This window comes from Cupressus sempervirens, chromosome 3 (assembly GCF_028749045.1).
Source record: "Cupressus sempervirens isolate cs-2001-9-10 chromosome 3, ASM2874904v1, whole genome shotgun sequence".
In the NCBI taxonomy this organism is placed as follows: domain Eukaryota; kingdom Viridiplantae; phylum Streptophyta; class Pinopsida; order Cupressales; family Cupressaceae; genus Cupressus; species Cupressus sempervirens.
Genome location: NC_143120.1, coordinates 655,072,017 through 655,090,562, shown reverse-complemented (window position 1 = coordinate 655,090,562; position 18,546 = coordinate 655,072,017). Strand labels below are relative to the sequence as shown.

The 18,546-nt window shown below is 34.2% G+C and overlaps 1 protein-coding gene across 4 annotated transcripts in view; it reads left to right on the top strand.

Moving 5' to 3' along the window:
* Positions 1 to 8,370, top strand: part of LOC149568396 (uncharacterized) — a 100,539-nt gene extending 92,169 nt beyond the window's left edge. For all 4 annotated transcript variants that reach the window (XM_089821326.1, XM_089821323.1, XM_089821324.1 and 1 more), the window contains one exon: positions 8,207 to 8,370. The gene's annotated coding sequence lies outside the window, so the exon portion shown is untranslated. The remainder of the gene's footprint in view (positions 1 to 8,206) is intronic.
* Positions 8,371 to 18,546: the final 10,176 nt, after the last annotated feature.

Genomic DNA, 18,546 nt, shown 5'->3' with positions numbered 1-18,546 from the left:
TGCAGTTGCATGTAACCCTATATTTTCTCTTTTAGTTAGACTAGGTCAAAGTTGTTGAGTTGCTCCCACTTTTTCCTCCACCTTTTTCTCAACTCCTATGCCTATATAAAGGAGTGCCCCCTCATTGTAAAAATCATCTTTTGTTGTATGCAAGAAAGCTCTGCCACATCTATGCAAGCATAACTTTGATTGTGTAGTACAAATTTGGGAGAAAAGTGAAAAAAAGAAGCAATTGAATTTGAAGCTTTGACTAGAAGCAATTGTGATAGAGCAAATTAGAAGTTTTGACAATAATTTTTACCTATTTTCTTGATTCATATTATTATTGTGTGTTCAATATAAGAGCATAGTGATTTAAGAAGCAATCGGAGCCGAAGCTTTGATAGGGAGCGGTTGTGGAAATATATAGCTAGAAGCTTTGTCTGTAGCTTATACTTCGCTCTTAGTTCGCAAAATAGTTAAGTTATTCTTACTTTTAGGAGTCTTTGTGCCCTAATTGTAAAGCTTTTCCATATAGAAGTAGACCGGACTTAGGGGGAGCCTTTTTTTTAAGGTAGGAGAGACTCTGTCTCACACGCTGTGGCTGGTCATCCTATTTTGCGATTGGATTTTTACCCAAAACTATCGATTGCAAAATATCCACCCAACATGGTGATAAATTGTTATTTCCTCATGATTTACACAAGGCAGGCCTATCAAAATTCTGCAGTCACACAAATGTATTTTTTAGACTCCATCTGGGCACCAATCTTCTGAGCTCTTACGTTGCTTTATCCATCTTGATCATCAAATTACTAATGAGTTGTAGATCACAACTTCTATGGAGCTACTGTCATGAGATTGATTGTGCACAATGTGCCTAACGTACCATTCTTCTTTTCCTGCAAGATCATTCTGTACATCAACATCCTTGATACTAATTGCTCCAATGAAGGTCCATATGCATCAAATCAGAAAATGCCTTCAATGGGAATGAAACATTGGGCTAAGGTAATTATTCACTCCCCCACAATGTAAAATTCCCACATACTTCATTTTTATAGAGTTTTCAGTCAATATCAAGTCTATTTAAGAGATAATCATCCATGAATGATATCAACCTCTATCTCTGTTGGTAATCAACCTCTATATCTTTAGAAACCATATAATGTTGGTCATATTCGTGTACTTTCAATCATTAAACAAAGCTTTCCAAATTTGATAGTATGATTGTTTACACCAAGCTCAGGGATGGAGTTTGAACAAGGGTCCAATACTTCAGAGTCTTCACAAATAGTCCTCAAATTGCTAAAGTTTCCTAGTCACTAGAGAACCTATCTCAGTGTAGTCCATTCCCATTGACAAATTGTCGTAATGACATCTTGAGCCAATTTAGGATTAGATGTCATAATCATACTTGAGATAGTTAAATACTTGATATTGTGGACATTAGGTGATCTAAACTTTCTTCTTATGATATAGTGGCCAATGGTTATTTTAGGGCATCCATATTGGATATACCATGTCCTTTGAAGATAATAAAAAAATATTACTCTTGAGGATCGAGCATTATGAACATACTCAGTGCATGTATATATTTGTGATATCAAATTTAGATTGACTCATTGCACTACCAGTTCTTCAATTGCATTACCATTATCAAATCGTTCATCATTAATATATATATATATATAGAGCTAGCATTGTTGGTATCAACATATAGAGTGGATAGTCCACATATGCGATAATCTTATTGATAATTTGTGGGCCTCTCCAAACATAAACATATTAAACAAAGAAGTTTGAGTATAATCCAAGAACTGGCTTCCTTCACGCTCTCATTTAGTCTATTTTTGTGTGGCCAATCCGACTACTTGGCTATCCTCATGATGATTCCTTTCAACTACCATGCATCCTGTGAACTTCCTGGGAATTCACTGTGCTTTCCTCTATAGCCACTCTCATGTCTTCCTTATACTTAGATCAGATTAAGGCTTCTCTGATGGCCTTCAACACAACCTTTCATAGCAAGGTGACAACTTTTTATAATCAACTGTTATGGCATCCTTTTCTTTCTAAACAAATCAATTAACTATTGATTCAGATTTTTAATAACAGATGACAATGATGACATGCTATCTTCATAAGTAACTGTGGAGTAATTTTTAGCTTGAATACTCAAATAGATATAATAAGTGCTCCATGGCTTTAAGAGCGAAATGTCGTAATAGTAATTGATATTGTATTCCCAACAATCATCAATATCCATAATATACATACATTGCAAGGGGTTAAGTCCACTATAGCAATGCACCATTCGCTAGTGCACAATTTTTAGATATAACTTATTAATCAGATTGATGGCTCCAAGAATTGTAATAGTTATTTATTTGGATGGGTATACTATTTTCATTCTCTGCTGTAACTCTTAACTACTCCAACCTCAATATCCATCTCCCCTTTGTCTTTACTGACTATTGAAAGAGCAAAGTTAGAGTTTTATCAGTCTTGGCTTCTTCCTTCCCTCTATGCCTTAGAAGATTGTTTGCTTAGCTTGCACAATGCTGGTGACACTCGGCTGATGAAAAAAAATGCTTCCAATGAGATTGTGTTGCCCACAATATTTAGGAATGTTGATACAGATCCTATGTGGAAAGAAGAGAGACAAAAAATGGCCCAATGATTTTTTCCAACCTTGCCATTGACTATGCTTATTACTACATTTGGATCGATGATGTGGGAGTTATTGTTCATCCTTTTATTGTATCGTCTTGTATCTCTCCCATTAATAAGCAATGATTTCATTGTCTTTTCTGGTTAAATATGATTTTTGTAAGGTAGTGATATTCACTCCTATCAGCATCGATGCCAAATATAATAACTTTAACTACTTCTCAACTCGCAAAGATATTGTTTCCAAAATATATGTCATTATTCTGCTTTACCGATGAGTATTTAATTAGCTTGATGCCAGTAACTTGTCTCTACCAAGCTTACGTTGAATAGTTTGTGACTTCGTTCGATGCAAGTATAATAATGTCTAACGTATCTCCTGACATTGATGAACAACATTTAGACAACAATGAATAATGTGAATCTGCAGAGCAAGATCAAAGTCTATACAACATATGTAGTGTCAGTGCTGTCCAACTCATCTCCTCCTTCTGTCAGAACTTTTGGGGAGGACTTTAAGTTTCTGTCAGATAATGGCTCCCCTTTCATGGCCCATGTCTATCCATTCTTTAGCTTCAAAGACACCGGAGGCTAAATAAAAACAGATTATGCATTGTTCACATCGACAACTACTGTGGTGACTGATGGCAATCTAATGTAAAAGAACTTGTTCAATGCCATTGTCGACTCTTTTATTTCTACTATGGAAAAGGTGGCATATAAGAATGTTTCTTTCCTTCAGTATTAATCCCACTTTACTCCTCCATTGCCTGAGTTGTCGTGTTGCATGTTTCCCCTTGGTTTGATAATCCCAACTCCTCCACTTCAATAGAGACGCTTCATTTTGTTGTGGTTTATAATTCCTTTACTTCAGTACTTTCTTCAAAATTGATGCATTTATCTATTGTGTTCAATCTGAAAAATTTCTTCAATCGTGCGAGTTCAAATCTCTCCAATTGAATTTATTTTGTTGAATCCTTATGTCAAGGGCTTTGATATTTGCTATGGACTAGGGATCATTTATGGACGATTTTGGCTTTTCCCTCAAATGATCGAAACTCTCAGAAAGAACCATCTTGTTTGCAAGGCATGATTAGCAGACATCTAGTAGGAGTCTGCACAGATGTAAATCCCCCTTCCATATCTTTCATTTTCTCCATCTTCTTAATCTCTTTATTACATTTGTAGTTTGGCTCTGATACCATGTTGAGTAACAATGATCGCTTCTGCAAATGTAATAGCACTGCCATCATATATTGGTGTGTTCCAAATGCAGATTTGAATGACTTATAAATATGAGAGGAGACATGACTAATAATCATCATTAGATCATAATATATTAACAATATATACAACCATGTGTATGATTAAAAATATATATATATATATATATATATATATATATATAAGTAGAGTCTAAATGATGATTTACCAACAACAAAGTATCTCATGATTGAATCTATCCGACTGAAGCTACAACCTTAACACCAAGAATCATAGTTATAAGGCGGAATTTAGGGGGTGCCTGGGATTTTGAGTCCATTCTCCCTCCAAAAAGTCCAAATTTCAGTCTCAAAATTGTATCTCCTCACCCTCATCAAGCCTACAGTCCCATTCACAACTTGGGCCAGCCACCAACATACTTCTTCATTTCCCATATCAAAGGGTGGAACCACCCTTACAAGAGGAAATAATCCTCTTGGGGTGGTGGAATGCACCATCTTTTGAGGATTTTTCCTCACTCAACCCGAATTTTTGCCAACATGAAATGTCGTTTCAAAATTGTTTAATCAGTTCAACTCTTTCATTTCTTGAATTAGCATGTTTTTCAAGAGAGAATGCATTATATTTCAAGCCCTAAATATGAGGTAGAAATCAGCATGGTAGGTGGATTTTTGATTCCTCGTGGTTCCTCAATCTCCATTTCTCCCAAACTTAGTCCAATTTAGTCCTATCTTTGCCCTTTGGATCAGATTGTCGTCAAGTTAGTCTTTGTTCAAATCCATGCCTCTGATTTTGATCTTTCCCTCCAACATGAGGGTGAAAATTTCAGTCTAGATAGTAATTTAGGATTAGTCAAGGCATGTGGAATTCTGCCATCCTCGAGGAATCTTCCTCATCAAATTTTACTTTGTTCTTTCATCTCCAAAATACTTGAAACCTCATGCAGCTATCCTCATTTGTCTTCCCTTTGCCATATAAATGGCTATTGAATTGATGTTTGGCCTTCTAAATCTAGGTGGATATCCTAGGGGAAGAGGATTGTAATTCTTGGAGGGTGACGGAATCTGCCACCCTTAAAGGAATTCTCCTTGGTCATTTTAACTTCAGGCTTCATCCTCTCACCAGCTCTTCAACTTTATGAATTCATCATACCTTCACCTCCTTGCCTTCAATCATTCATGTTTGACTGCGAGTTCATTGCACGGGTCTAAGGCTGAACTCGGAGATGTTTGAGGATTATGAATTCTAGGAGGTAGGTGGATTCTGCCACCTAGCGGAGGATTATTCTTGGTTCACAACTTATCCTCAAAAAACAACATTTTTTTGTATTTTCCTTCATTTTGTTTAACAGTTTGCACTTGAAGCTTGTTTTTGCAAGGGGCAGAATTTTTGGGGGTCAGAAGATTGGAATCCTAGGGCATGCTCGGATTCTGACCTAGTGCCATGTTTATTTCATTTGCAAGTTAATTGCCAAACTCTGTAGGTCAGTTTCTTTAGCTCAGAGGGCAGGAGGATTTATATAAAATATAACATGTAAGTTAATGTAACTTATACTTTAAGTTATATTTTATATAATACTGTTAGGGCATTTGAGATAGGTTTCAGCTTCATAGGAGTTATAATAAAGATTCTAGATTTTGTGAGTTTCAAAAAATTCCAGACAGCCAAATTTTAGGATTCAGCATGCCTTTAGGAGTGTTACCTCCCGAAACCTTATTTGACTTTCTAAGCTCAAATTGAAGCTGGAACAAGGATTTTCTAATGACTCTGACTCATTTCATCTCAAATCTCCTGGTTTCAACTTCATATCCCTGACAACCTTAGCACAACTCTTGCTCACATCCCAGATAGATTTAACTTCCCAGCAGGCCTAAATTGCTCAAACTCATTTCTTGAACTGGAAGACTTGGAAACTGCTACCAACCAAAAGCACCTAAGACCACTAGTCCTGCTGAAGCAAAAAAGAGGGCGTACCCATTTGCAATGAGGCAATGGAACCAAAACCTTACAACAGGTCTCATGAAGGGGCTTCAAGATCTGAATTTAAGGAGCAGGGGGACTCATGGAATAGAAAATGATAGGCTGTAGGATTTTTGCAGGAAATCAGCCCATTAGTTTAGAACTTTTTTTATGAACTTGCTAATCATTTGAAGTTTTAGATTACTTCCAGGAAAGCAATCGAAGGGAAAGTGACTTTTTCTAGATTGAAAATAGATTCCTAACATACAAAAACTCCATCATATGTAACCTGTTTAAACCATCAGTGCTATGTCACTATTGCAGGACTATGCAGGGTCTAATCTCTTGTCTTCTATAAGACCTTTTAATCTGTGCTCTGATACCAACTGAAGGTATTAAAGCTGAACGCATTAAAGTTGCAAAAGAAAATGATTAAGATGATCTCCAGATCAGACCCATAGATGCACCAGAAAAAAGCTTGTGATATTATTGATGAGCAAAGTTTATACATTCATACCATTAAAAACTGAGTTATAAAATTACTTACAGCTATACTATTAAAAAATAACTGTCTGATTAACATCCAATGAATAACAGTTTTTAATTCAATGTTTATTAACCTTGGCCTAGGCTCTAACTTGGGTGCCAAACTGAGAAATGATTCTGCTTTATCTATTTTATGTTATTATTTTATTGTTTATATTTTATATTAAATGTTTTTATTATTCTATATACATTGGGTGATTCTATTAAGAACCACTATTTATGACTTGCACTGAAGGCCAACCTTAAGTGAAAAGGGACACAACAGGCAATTCAAGTTTGAACTTGTTACAAGCATATGAATTATGCTTGCAAGGTTCTCTTTTGTGCTTGCGGCTTGTTCCCGATTCTTAACTAACTGGAGGACACACAAATTGGATGCATCAAGTTGGCATGGAGGGACAGTTGGAAGGACAAAGTATTTCAATATTCTTTTTCAATTTCACTTATAAAATGAAACTTGGGAGTCTTGGCCAGAATGTTAATGGTTTACAAGAAGATAAATTTTATGGAAATTAGTTGACTAATATCCCTGGAATTCATCATTCCTTGTTCTGTCAGATTCTCATGTTTGCAGAATAAAATATGTTAAATAGAAGACACATAAAGTTCCGTCTCTTTGTCAACCTTGAGAATTTTTAGTGAAAATTTAAAAAGTGACGACAATGGGTAGACTTTTTTGCCAATCATGCATCCTTAAATGAAAGTGTACACAGTTGCATGACTATGACTTCTACAAAGAGGCAATATATCAGGAAAAATTTTCTTTATTGATAATAAAAGAAGGTGATTTTGAATTTTTCCTACAACATTCTGTCAGAGAGATCGATCTTTTGGGTTAACCATCAATCACATGCACAAATTCGTACTGTCTCAATATGAAGCTTAAAATTGTGTGGCTAGGTTGGACATAATTCATGTTTTGAGTTTTCTTAGGCAATAAACAAACAATTTTACATCATGTCACAAACATAACATGTAGATGAGGTGCATTGACAAAGAGACAAGGAATCTTGCTTACAAGAATTAAACAGGATAAGCATGAGGGTGACATTAAAATTCTTACACCAAGGACCTTATGATACCAAAAGAGAACCTTAGTCAAACTTGAAATTCCTATCATAAGAACCACATGACAAATTAATATATTTCTTTCTTCCAAATTTACCAATATAGTTGAGGTCCAGTCAGCACTCTCCACATGGGTCTGCTTCACTGTCAAAGCCATTGTTAGTTATCATCCTCTTTTAAATCACAGTTCCCAGTATATTGAAGATTATTATATAGTTAATTTTGATTTTGATTGATTTTCTAATGATTAAATTGACATTAAGATTTTATCTTCTAAGATAATATAAATATGTGATGGCATACTTTTATTATGACATTGATAGGCAATGTCAATCCAGGTGATGCTAATAACAATTATGGTAAACCACATGGGAGCTTAGCTGCAACTTGGACTGATGGAAAAGCAAAAAATGATGTAACTTACCTCATGATTAGCTTTAATTATAGCTATTACCTTAAACAATGTTTGATCCTATTAATCATCCTCTTTGAAATTGCAGTGCTCCAGCATATTGAAGATTATTGTCTAATTAATATTAATTTTGATCATTTTTCAAATAATTAAATTGACTTATGATTTTATCTTCTAATATAATTTAAATATGTGATGATGTACTTTGATTATGACATAGATAGGCAATGTTAATCTATTGTGATGTTCATAAAAACTATGCTGTAATTTCATTAACAACACTTCTGTGATAATTGATTTCTTTAACTGATACTGATATCATCTCTCTTTTTGCTTTTGTGCTAGGGAAAATTCATGAAGTTAAACTACATGGGAGCTTGGGTGCAACTTGGAATGGTGCAAAAGAAAGAGAAATATGATGTAATAATCTGCTGATTAGCTTTAATTATATCTATTACCTTGAACAATGTTTGTCCAGCTTATTATTAAATTTATTATTATTCTTCTTTTCTGTTGTGTATAGAATAACGTGTTATTGAGAAGACCAGTAATGCATCAGATTAGTAATATTGTAAAGAAATAACTTACATATATACATAAACATCTTAGGATAAATCAGTCATCATTAACATATATATAAATGGAATAGGAGCTGTGAATCAGAAATCTGCTGAAAATAAATGCTCAGAATTTAAAACAAATTCATACAAGTACCTAGCTCGTGGCTGGATGTAGAATATGTAAGCGTCTTGGAGTGACCATCCTAGTCACAAAATTTTATGGCCTGAGGTGAATCTTTCATGTTTTTAAAAATCCATGTTCTTCTATTAGGGTCATTTCTAAGCCATTGAAATCAATCTTGTGAATGCAGATGTAAACCAAATTTGTGAATGTGTCCCCTAATTGTAGATTCAATATTTAATTTATTTTATTTTTACAATAGATTTCATTTTGTTTAAACTTATTCAATTAGCTTTGGCATAACAACTAGGGGGAGGAGTTAATAGGTGAGTGAGTTCCAAAAGGTGCTATGTTAGGCGAACACTTTAGGCCAGTACATGAACAAAATAGATCTGTAATTGTGCACTAAAAATGTCCAATCAATGCATATTTTCCAAAATAGGGTAATTTTTCAAACAAAAAACACTCGTGTGCATATCAACACACCATTAAACATGATCAAGTGCATAATTATGTGTCTTACTTTTTTTGGACCATTTTTGACAAATTTAACTAAATTGACTAGTTGATGTGGTGAACATATGACTCAATGCCATAACTTTTGATTTGGGGTTGCCAATTAGGCGAAAGGAATACAAAATATAAAACAATTAAGGTTTGTGCCATGTGGACCCTCAAAGTTAGGGTGTGAATCTTCTGGCTCCCCTCCCCTAGTTCTTGTGCTTCTTGGTTTACACATGACAGCAATGATTACTCTCATGTCAAATCATGCATGGAATGTCGAGTCAATAACTTCTAAAGAAGATGGACAAAAAATAGTTGTATATCTACAAAACGTAGATGTATATCTAATTATGTTGATGATGTATCAAATTATTTCTTTTTGGCCCTTGAGTTTGGTATTCAATTTATATTTTTACTATATGTTCTTAGTGAATGAATTGAAGTGTGCTAGCTCTAACACATTAGTATGCTCAATTAGAGGGGAATCAAATGGGCCGAAATTTGAATTTTATTTTTCAAATAATGGAATCATTTGTAAGTGTGCTTATTGCTTCCTTGATTGCATTTTTGATAGAAGATTGAAAGTGGACAAGTTGAGGCTTCATTTTAGATGGTGGAAATTTGTAGATGAGAACAAAAATACAAGATCATGTTGTTTGCCAATTTTCAGCACATAAATCACTATCTCTACATTAGAAATAAAATGTCCCATTGAGTCTAACACAAGTAAAAGTGCAAGGGAAACAATTTTCACCATTGCATTTTGTTCCCATACTTCATGCAATTTATTATAGGAAAGTACATTACACAACCAACATGGAAGTTTATTTATTTGGACATTAAATGAGGATATATAAAAGGAAGTAGACATTGTTTTCGTACAAGCTCTTTTTAGCATCCTAGCTAAAACTTGCAAGCATTAAAGATAAATATTCAAATAATTAGCATCTATCTAAAGTAAATGGCATTGCTTCTTGATAGCTAGGTACTACATCCAACAATTAAGATGGCATTGCACTGAACCTTTGGATATACAATTACTATGTGATAGTTGTTATGACCAAGTTTAAAAGAGTGATATGTATTATTTAGAGGGTAGATAATATAGGATAAATCATGCAAAGTACAATAATCATATAAGATCAAAAAAGAGAGTAAAAGACATGCTTATGAGAGTATAGGTCATGATAGGTACTTGGAGGCCTCCAATTATTCTTATCAAGGGTTTATGGAGTAATGAAAATTTAAAAAAAAGTTGGGTATAAGATATGTCATGTTATATATCATCACTATAAACAAGAAATATAATCATCATAATTGGAGTACATAAAATTGAATCTAAAAACTAGTACAATAAATAGATAAATACCTTTGATCATCCCAGAAAAGGACTTCCAATAAATCAAGTAGTCAAATAGTTATTATAATAATGATAAGAATTAGATGGAGGCATGGTTACCATTACATGTATAAAGTCATAGGATATGAGCTACATATTATAAGCTTGATAATCACCAAGAAGCATGCAAGACTAGTCATAAGATGAGACCGTGTAACTATATGAACAAAAGTGAAAATGGACCCAAAAAATGCACTCATTATTGTCACTACTAATGAGGACACTTAAGTAAGAGACAAATGGAAAGAGGCGTGACAAACATTTGGAAACTTGTAAATGATCCATGCAATACCTTTAGGGTGGGTATAATTTCCATCTAATACCTTTAAAGCAGGTATAATAAGAACTTCAATATTTGAAATTCCCCTTTGTGAAATGTAATTATACATATACATGTTTAAGTAGTAATGTGGCATGATTCATATCCAATAAATGAGATTTGGAGTACTATTTTTTTGTACTTTGGCATTGTGAAAGACTCTCAAAAAGGTTTGTCAATAGCATTTAAAAATAGGGGTTTTATAATTAAATGCCTCATAATAAATATAATATATTTATGTAACCGTTGGTTTATGTGCCTTGTATTGGAAATGAAAATATCATAATTTAAATGTGGTGAGGTTTGTAAAACATAATAGCATCACCATATGTAGGACCACATAAAGCCCTTAAAGAAATCACAATATCTTGCATAGTTAAAAGAATTGAACCTACCATAATAGAATGATGATTGTACTAATATTTCTTAGTATCTATAATAAAAATAAAAAGCTGTCATGTAAAATTCAAAGCTATAAAATATCATTGTTTAAGGTTTGTTTTCTTGTCTTCTTTCCACTTTGAATCATTTCTTAAGATCTTTTGATACATATTAAATGTGTTAATGTTGTTTGTTTTATTATAATAGTTTTGGTTGTAAAATGCCTAGCTCACAATATCTAAATCCATGACCTTTTCTAAGTTTTTGCATAGTGTACATGTTAGGCCCTACAATTTATCACATTGTATAAAGTGAGTATAATCTAGAATATAGTTGTCTCTCTCTACATCACTATTGCACATGCAAGTTGGTTTTGTTTCATTTGTATAATATTTTAGGAGGTTGTTGTCAACTACAAATGGATGGTCCATAAAAAACAATGAAATAATGTAATGTTTAATTTTAATATGTGTTTTCCCATACCAAAAGGTGCGAAATCTAATGTATCCCAATCACCACCAAACAAAGCATTGGCATAGCGGGTGGTGACTTGCTCCTTAACTTATTGTTCTCAATATTCTTCATGTGTAGGCATTTGTTTAGGAGATTTACTAGTCTCCATATGTGCATAGTGGGTGGTGACTTGCTCCTTAACTTATTGTTCTCAATATTCTTCATGTGTAGGCATTTGTTTAGGAGATTTACTAGTCTCCATATGTCGAGAATAGATTGATTATAGATACTAACAGGTTTAGATTAGGAAGCCATTAGACAATGATTGTAAGGTTGAGGATGAACATTTAAATGAGATTGCTTACTATTTTAAGTAAATTTTGTTCTCTATGAATTTAGATGGTACAACCCCCATGGTATGAATTCCACACAAGCCCAATAATATATTATAAGAGATTTGAATAGGCACCATCTTAAACAATGTATTGGTAGTAATTGGACTGCAACAAATAGTGTCTATACACAAGTGGTTAGAATTATTGAAAAAAATCCTTATTGGTGAATCAAATTTTCTCTAGAAACATCCATGTGTTGGATTTGTAAATAATTCTCGCTAGATGTATGCTCAAACTAGAACAATTGTATTTAAGAGTAATAAGATATTTTCTTATTGTCTCTAGTTTACTTGAGCTAAACTTTAGGCATATAATAATTAATTAATTTTATTAATTATTTTCATGCAACCTAGGTTAGTTTTTGATTAAGTAAAACATGTTTTAACAAGTGCCTGAAACCCATTAGTTTACAAAAGAAACAAACATTAAGTCCTGTACCTAAACAAATAAATAAGAAACAACAAGCCAAAGAAGGCTAGGAAAGCTTGACAAAAAGAAACAACTTTTAAAAGAGCATGTGAGCAATGGGTTTTGAAAAGGCTTGAAACCACATTTGAAATAGACCTTCCTAGTAGCTTTTTGCTAATTAGGGAAATCAACCCCACAACCACCCCCAACACCCTCGCAGTAGGAGATAAAATAGCTGAAGCAACACCAACAACAATGTTCTGAACAACAATAGAAAAAGGGACAAGAACACCAATTTGAATCAGAGTCACCTAAGGGACAACATTCGTATCAACAATTTTAATAGCAGAAGAAGGGACATCAACAACATTTTGAGTCACCGTCGTGGGGACAACATTTGAATCATCAGAGACAACAACAGAATCCTCCACCAAAGAAAGATCATTCTGAGAAGAGCTATCCAACTCATCCACAATTGTGGATACTTTATGAACCGTGTCGTGATCATTCGAAACCCTCAACCACCAAGAAGGTGATTTCTTTGATCTAACCTTTTCAGAGGAGCATCGTGCAATGAGATGGCCAGTCTTATGACATTTCTTGCATCTGAATGGAACTCCCTCGTAATCAAGAAGTTGAATCCAAGAACCATTTGGAGAAGCCAACCAAATCTTTTCAGAGAGCCCCTTGGAGACATTAATCTACACAAGAATGTGAGCATACATCGTTCTAAGCACATTGGAAGACCTTGAATCAACCAACAAGAAGTCCCCAAGGGCCTCCCCTATAGCCTCTAGGACCGAATCCAACCAAAAGTGAAGGGGAAGATTCGACAACCTTACCCAAAGAGGAATCTTATTAAAGGATTTAGTAGACGGGTCAAAATCCTTATACCAAGGTTTGGCCATCAAGGGGAACCTCTCCTCCCAAGAGAAATCACGACACATAATGGACTTTCTATCTTCAACATTTGCAAATTTCACAATAAAAAAACCCCTTGCCACGAGGTAAATCTGAACTAAATTTGAGATGATAGGTTCCCAATATTTGGAAAACCAAGCATGCAAATTCGAAAGAGAGGGCTAGAAACCCCTAAACAAAAAGTAGCAACTGTAGAAGAGAAATCCGCCTCATATGTAGAGATCTCATCAACAATTTTTGAATCTAAATGAAGCACAAGTGAGTTACTTGCAGAGACAGGCACAGTCGAACAGAGCCCCGACTTCATAACAGGACCCCCAATACCTACCTCAAAAGCAACCACATCAACATAAGATATTGTAGATCGCCCCACAACAACCCGAGACTTAGCATCAGGTGAACAATGAGCTGCAACAATAGGAGCAATTAGATCAACACCCACAACGATTCAGGCCACCACTAGGGGACTAAGAGCATCCACACCTACAACCGAAGAACAAACAACACCCCCAGCAGCAGCCAAAGGACAATGGGCGGGAGAAACCAAAGTTTGAAACTCGACCTGAGCATCGCGAGCAAGAGTGGGATTGGGAGCCATTTTCATGTTAATTATGGTGACTTTTACACTCTCCTCCCAAGAGTGTACGTTGTTAGCAATCATTCTAGTTTCAACTCAAATGATAGTAATGATCTATTCTGTTGCCTAAGTTACCTTCAGGGTTTTGATCTCCTTTATAAGGATGTATCTCTCACTGTAAGATTTTATTCATTCAATACAATTGCAATTTACCATTTGCACATCAAGAATGTTTCATCTTCTGTGGATCTATGAATTCAAGCCTCCATAGCTTTGCTTCTCTCTTTTTGTGACAGGTGTTTGCATGCAAGTGATTCTTGAGAGTTGTGGGTTGAACTTTCCTCAACTTCAAAATGGCATTACAGTCCAGACTTTCATGCCCTTGTTCTTTTCATGAGAGGTTTGGCATTGGATTTTAGGTCTTTTTTTTTCAAAATTCTTTTTATTGGATTTTGGGGTACCTTTTTTGATGCACTTTGAGTCCAAACGAACTTCACGTCAGATTCGTAGTGCCCCAAAACCCCTATTTCCATTAAAAAATTGTCAAGTTTGGACAAAGTTGACTTTTGAGGCAATTGCCCCCTGCCCTCCCTAAGAAGTACGACCTTCACATACAAATCATGGCAACAAATTTTTATTATTCAAAAATAAAAAATAAAACAAAAAGTTTTCCATTTTTTGATTTTTTTTCCCCAAAAAATCAAATCCAAATAAAAGGGCATGCGTTGATTTTTAGAAAGGTTAAAAGCACATTTAAAAAAGAGAGAGTCGAAAGTGTATGCTTTTAAGAAAGGTCACATCAACAAGAAGTACACATGCGGGCCCCCATGCAATGACATCACCAAGAAGTATGTAGGTTAATGTATGACATTGGCACTTAAGTGCATGTGTCATCATCCAATCAACACGCTCTATCAGTATTACACATCAACTTGTGTTACATGTTATCTTCCAATCATTGCCATGTCATCAACCAATCAACACCACGTGGAAGAGTGACTCTTTGCCTATAACAGTCATTTGATCATCAAATCTAGGCCATGGATGCAATGACATCATGACCACAACATGTTTTCTTGTTGACCCTTTTGATCTGCTTGTGATTTTTTGGTCATAACTTGCTCATACAAACTCTATTTTTTGTAAACAAGATATCTTTCAAAAGATAGTTCTGAGCTCGTCATAGTGGTATAGGAATTTTAAAATTTTGATGCATTTTTATAATATTTTTTGCCTTCAAAGTCAGGAGTTCTATTTTGCACTCCAAGAGTCATATCTTGAGCATTTGATCTCTATTTTGGGAAAATTTTTATATCATTGGAAAGATTGTTCTATGATCTTTCTAGTGATGTTGATTATTTTTCAATAATTTTCTCAATGTACATCCTATTTAATTTTTTTGCATTTTTGCACTCTGGTGGATATCTTGGTTGTTTCAGGTCTGGGGATCATTTTTTTGCTTGGTATGTCTTGTCTTGTGTTGTACTTTATGTTGTACCATCCTTATGTCTCTTTTGATCTTTGTTGACATTTTTTTAAAACATTTTTTGCAAATACACAGAGATAAAGTGTCACTCTATTGCATTTCAAGATCTTGCACATCTTTTGTCTCTTATTCATATTGCATTATAAAGTGCCTTGGGGGGTTTCATGTTGGCCATTTCTCATCATGTTCCTTTGTCAAGTGAGTGTTCCTTCCACAACATTAGCCTCATGATGTGTCGATGACACATACCTTTACAGGTATTTGTACTTCTACTGTACTCTTGATGTTCTTGATTCTTCATGCTATAGGAGTTTATGCATTCAATTTTAGTGTACCTCTCTTAGCTTTCAACATTATAGGGAGGTTTTGTTTGTCCTAATGCTTTCTTGGTTCAATAGAGTGAGCTATGTATTCACCATTTGTTCCTATGTACTATGTGATTACAGTGGCTGGATGCCTATGCATTTCGGTAAGATGGATCATTTACCATATGAACACTCTTTCATCCATGAAGATATCTTCCATCTTATATTGATCAACTCTTTAGACTTAGTCTTCTCTACCTAGTCATCTTATATTTAATGGAGGTTCTTCAGATCAACAATTTGATAGTGTTTGCAACTTGATGCTTTAGTGGTGTTCTTCATGATCATCCTTTTGTTCCTATGTTTTGGAATATTCTTTCCATCTCTTTCTAGAGTAGGGGTTTTTCATGTGGTTTTCTCTATTTCTCCTCTTTACATAGATTTGGTTATGATTGGGTACGTCATCAAGCTTTGTTATCGAGACCCAAATTTACTTTCTGCAGTAGTTTCTACATTTTTAGCTACTCCCTAAGTTTGTAGTAAGGGTGGGGTGGTGGTGTTAGAGTAATAAGATATTTTCTTATTGTCTCTAGTTTGGATAAACTTTAGCCATATAATAAATAATATTATCTTGCAACCTAGGTTAGTTACCTTTAGGGTTTTGATCTCCTTCATAAGGATGGATCTCTCTTTATAACATTTTATTCATTCAATACAATTGCAATTTATCTTTCGCACATCACAAACATTTTATCTTGTGTGGATCTTTGAATTCAACCCTCCATAGCTTTGCTTCTCTCTTTTTTTGTGACACTTGTTTGCATGCAAGTGATTCTTGGGAGTTGTGGGTTGAGTTTCCCTCAACTTCAAAATTATAATCCGAGGCATGCTTAATATTTATGGTAAACTTTACCATAATGTGTAGGGTTAATTAGGAGCATTAACAATCACATTAGGCGAAAGCTCCATGTCATCAAATGAATTACATTATTAGATTGGGATCCATATATGAAATCAAGGATTTCATGACTTGCAGAGTATTCAATTCAACCCAAATTTTCCTAGAAGTCCTTTGCATGATTTTCATATCTATGAGTGCCCCACATAATATATTCCAAATTGATATTTTAGCTTGAGTTTTGTATTTGATTAATACTATCAATTCTTTCAATGTCACATGAGTCTAGATGTAGGAGGAAGAGCGTAAGTTGGATAGGGTGTAATAACAAGATTAGAAACAACCCTTTAAACCCCAGCCAAGTTTGATGATTATAAAAGACAATCTTTGGGTGATTACCTGTATAACATTCTACCCTTAGGTTATCTACTGATTATGGTGACCTTTTGTATTATAATTCTATGAGTTGAATGCCATGTAGAATGTAGGTTAATTTACAAAGCTATCAAATATACCCTTATCAATAATTTTAATTATTAGAAATGATATTAGGTAGGTGAACTCTATTAAGATGAAAGCTAAACCAATAAGAATTGTGTCCTTCGGGTGAACAAAATATGTTTTGCTCATTTGAGATATTTTTTAAATAACCCTCATTATTGCTACAAAAGAGTAGGATGCATGATCTATCCTTTTATATTGAGGAGAGGGATCAACTCATAATAACTAGGAAGTAGTGAACATGTTCTCTTCCTTTTATTGATCTCTAGGTTTTAATCAATGTGTTGCACATGTATGAGGCTTTTGTTCACCTCTATTCAAATCCAATGTTGTGTTGGGTATCGAACTTATGGATTAAAAAAATCATCAATACATCCATCTAGAAATAAACAATGATTATCATCATTTGTATGAGTGAGCACCCAATACCCACAAGATCTAAGCATTGACAAGTTTCGGGATATATGTAGCAATTTGAACAACTTCTATTCTTTGGAGTAAATCCTTATATATAGCAGGGATAACTAGGTCTCTTGTGTGCCTATAGTTGGCAAATTGGTTAGAGTAGGAGGGGCATGTGATAGTGTGATAAATTAGACAATGGCATATGTTTGGGATATATCAAAAATTCACCACTTTGATCAACCCATTATCTATGACAATTGGAGCTATACACGGTCCTTAAAATCATTTTGTTGTCAGTATTCATTGCATTACTCTAAGCCTTATAAGAGAATGAGAACTTCATTCCTTATTGATGCTTAGTGAAGAGTATCAACCATATGGATTGTAAATGAAAAATATGAACAAGGCTCAAAACATATCTCAACAAAAGCTCTAGATAAATTCAAACTATCTTTCTATGTGTTAGGGAAAATGGAATATACTTTGAAAGCTTACATCGATATCTAGGCAAGAAGATTGAAATAAATCTAATGCTTTATTTTGAACAATGGATCTAAATTCTCTTATCGATAAGATATCATGTAATTATTCATTATTAGCAAGCAATGACTTGACATTTAATTAGAAGGAATATCAAAGTCATCTTGTAACAAGTTCTCAACAAACACACAATTCTTATAATGTAATCTAAGATTACACTATGAAGATTCTTAGCTCACTGTATAATCAACATGAGATATTAAGAATTGGTTCTAATGAGGAAAACATGATAATATAGTGAAGCATTATGGAATTTTGGAGTTTTTTTATGGTAGAGAAATATCATCATGTATGTGAAAAAAATAATTTAGACTATGCATTGTCTCTATTCTTATATGATATTGATGAAGGGTGTTACCCCTTAATACCATAATCATATAAGAGAAAAAAAGAAATAACAACAATTTGTGAGAACAAAATATGGGCTTCTTATTATCGCTTCAAATGTGGAATTACAAAATTTTGAAATACAATATACAAACCCACATGGGCACCTTACAATAATTTGCAAC